Source organism: Canis lupus, chromosome 2, assembly GCF_048164855.1.
Source record: "Canis lupus baileyi chromosome 2, mCanLup2.hap1, whole genome shotgun sequence".
NCBI lineage: Eukaryota > Metazoa > Chordata > Mammalia > Carnivora > Canidae > Canis > Canis lupus.
In genome coordinates this window covers 84310607-84314600 of record NC_132839.1, presented here as the reverse complement: position 1 = coordinate 84314600, position 3994 = coordinate 84310607, and positions in this window count along the sequence as shown.

Sequence of the window (3994 nt, the reverse complement as noted above, 5' to 3'; positions counted from 1 at the left end):
ATTAAGAATGACTTAAGTAATTGTTATGCTTTGAGAATAAATTGTGTTTATGATCAGGGTGGCACATGTAGAGCATGTCTAAGTGCAACTCATGCTTATTGACAAAACAGATAAACAGTCTGTTTCCTTCAGTACTTTTGGGGGGGAGGTCGGTTTTCCTTTTTTAAAAGTATTTATGCTACTGTTCGCATTATGCCATGAATTTTGTCAGAAATGTTCATTCTATCATTAAGAGACTGATTTCAGCAGTGCTGGTCATTTGAAAAGCACTAAACCACTCCAGGCCATGTTTTGTGCTTTATTACTGTTCCTTGTAGAGCTGTAGGAAGCCCTCTGACTTCGACCTCAGTAAGACTGAGCCCATTATTTTGCAATATGCACTGTGAAGGGCATTATATTACAGTTAAGTCTTGACCTTCGTTAGCATATAGCATAGGCTGGCATATGAAAATGAGTGAGCCAAGGAGCTTACCACAGGAACTTAAAGGCTGTGTTCTATGTAGTGTGCATCTGACCCCAAAGCTATGCATTAAAGCACCAGAACTATATTCAGTTCATATTTCTGCTATTTTAACCTAATTACCCAACCATTCCTCAGTCAGGTGACATTTTCAACTTTATTGCGGTTAAAAATTAAGCAGTCTCAAAATGATAAGGAAACAAGAATTTCTTGCTATCAAAAGAAGCTATGGCTAAATTATTTATCTGATTTCGGATCTTTTAATGCAACCTCTAAAAAGCTATGGAGCATCAGGGCAAGAATGTTGAGACAAGGGGAAAGGAATTGTAACTTTGCTTTTGGAGAGATGCCCAAGAATTAGATATATGTAATATTCCAAAAGAACATCGATAAATAAAGCAGATTGGTATACTATTCTGGTGTTGCTCAGTTAGCTTGATATTCTTCTCTAGGCAAAGAAGAAGGGTCTGATACATTTTAAAATGTACTCTTTTCCTTTCTTCCTTTTTCTTTCTCTCTTTCACTTACTGAAATATAATTTATTAAAACACTAAGGATATAAATTCAAATTATTTCCATCAATAAGCCTATAGTCTAGCCCATATGCATGATGGAATAATTGTAATTGTAGAAATATGCACAGGGTGTAATGAAGCTTGCAGCCATCTAAGAGTCTAAGAGCTGAAACTAAAAAAAAAAAAAAAAAAAAAAAAGCTGAAACTGTCAAGTACTTTCCCAGCCTTCTATGATTTTATGGCGTAAGCATACTAACAACCTCTGGTCAATGACAGTGGAGGAAATCACTGAGGGACTCTTGAAGATATTTTTCTTACTAATTAAAAACAAAACTGGTAGTAAATGCTCCTCGCTTTTGCCTGAATATTGTAGAATCTATATAACACACCAGAAGCTGGAATAGCCGTAAAATAGATGCCCTGATGAAATATATCTAAAGATACCTGAACCAACCCAGGTACACTGGTCTCAGAGTCCTTATCACCTGAAAAAATGTATTTTGTCCATTTGCATTTCTCTTTTAGCTAAACATTTGATTATTATAGCCCAAAATATCTGAACTGGTACATTGTCCATGTTTTCATAAAGTTCCAAATTACTGTCAACTATGATGTTTCCTCTCAAAATTTAATTGTTATAAAAGAAATCTTAAAATATAAGTTATAATGGAAATTATGATTTTCTTATCTAGAATACGAAAATTAAAAAACAATTATACATTGAGGGCAGCCCGGGTGGCTCAGCGGTTTAGCGCTGCCTTCAGCCCAGGGTGTGATCCTGGGGACCTGAGATCGAGTCCCATGTCAGGCTCCCTGTATGGAGCCTGCTTCTCCCTCTGCCTGTGTCTCTGCCTCTCTCTCTCTCTCTCTCTTTCTCTCTCTACCTCTCATGAAAAAATAAAATCTTAAAAAAATTATACATTGAAATGCTTCTGAACTATTTACATACTAAATTACCCTTATCCAATGCTCTGTGGAAATCATGTGCCTTCATCTTATTGCTATTAACTTGAAATTTAATTTTCACTAATAGGCCTGGAGTAGATAAAACACAAAATTAAGTTCCTGATTTCACTTTAGATTCTATAGCTCATTGAATATTGGGGTAAGTGCTATTTTATTTATTGTATTAGATGGAAATGATTCTTGTTCTTAAGGGATGAAACACATGGAGTTCTAGTTCTAATTTTTATTTTTAATTATCCCCTAATTTATAATGATAAATTCAAGAAGTCTGTGCTTTGAGTCCTAGTTAATCTTCTTCTAAATATTTTTTTAAATACTGTACTTCTTTTAATTGGTATGGTTGACAACATATTAGCCTGATTTATCTGAACTTTAATCACAAGCTTCATATTAATTTTAAGCTCTGGATAGGCTTCTAGGTGCCTGCAGTTTTATTTGTAAATTCTAGCAATAAAAGCACCTGCAGAAAACCAGGTACTTATTATCCTAGATATTTGGCTTACAAAACTTTAGAAGATCTAGTGCCTTCCCTCACATAATTTGCTTTATTGGATATACATAATCAAGGAACCAAAATGTGATGAACTAAAATATAATTGATAAGTCAGCTTGATAAAACACATGACAGAGAAGTAAAATTATTTCTTTAGAGCAGTTGAAGGGTTAAAAGTAGTCTATATTTGAGCTGATTCTTAAAAAGGAAATAAGATTTCACTGGACAGGATGCCTGGGTGGCTTAGCTGGTTAAATGTCTGCCTTGGTCTCACGTCATGATCTCAGGGCCCTGGAATTAAGCCCCATGCTGGGCTCCCTGCTGAGTAGGAATCTGCTTCTCCCTCTGCCTCTCTCCCCACCCCACTCATGTGTGCTCTCTGTTACCCTCTCTTTCTGAAATAAATAAATAAAATCTTTGAACAATATTTCACTGGGCATTTGTAGCTCGGGAAGTGCTGTATGTGGACACATATGTAAGTGATAGGACTGAGCATTTTAGGAAAAAAGTACGGTTTTATTATGATAGAGTATAGGGTGCTTGAGAAAATATTGGAAAGTTCAAGACACATCATGAATGATCTTTCATAGTCGTTAAGGAGACTGATTTTTATTCTGGGAAAAATGGGGACCACATAGGAAGACAATGTTTTATAGTTGGGGAAGAGGATGTTGATGATTTTGGACTCTGTTCTTCCTCAAAGTTCACACATGTACGATGGATAATTTTTTAATATGATTTAGAATTAGGGTCCCTCATTTTTAACAATTTTCATGCTTATAAGAAACAACTAACTTAATTAACTTCAATGAAAAGGAACTTCTTAAAAATAGATAAGTAGTTCTCAGCAGTGATTGGTGAAATAGAACAAATGGAGCAGACCACGTTGTGGCCTTGAACCAAACAATAGGGGAACAGCTTCCACCGTTCAAAGGCCAGGCGCCATGCAACATGTTTTAGACAATTTTCCCAAGTACGTATGAGAGCATCTGAGGAACAAAGACATCCCCAGTCTTCAATGATCAGTCTTCCAAGGAGGTTCTGAAATAAAAAAGAAAGTGTGCAACTAAATTGCTAACATCACCAAAAAAATGTCACTTTTAATTGGATAGGAATTATGCATTCAGGTGTGACAAGGAGGAAGGGGTTATCATGAGTTAATAATTTGTCAAAAATGCATCCTCATGCTCCTAATCCCTCTAGAGTATTATCTCATGATTACCAAACACCCTGCTTAGATATGCCTTATTAGCTTCTCTTTTGAATATCTTCATTCTTAGGAAAACCATACTTCTGTGTACTATAATATGATGATGTTAGCAGTTTAAAATATGAGCAGCTGCTTCAGCTGAACTAGTAGTTCATAAAAATTAATCTACCCTTTACATTAATCTGTGTTCCAATCAGAAAATTTCTTTAATCCAAGGGGTTTCATAATGCAGCCTAAATCACTGTGGTCCAGGTGCCTTGGGCCGCTTAAAGAGAAAGTAAGGAGAAAATTTAATCTGAGGATTATTAAGTACTTTAGGCTGGTGCTGGCTGGTATCACCTAGCAACTAT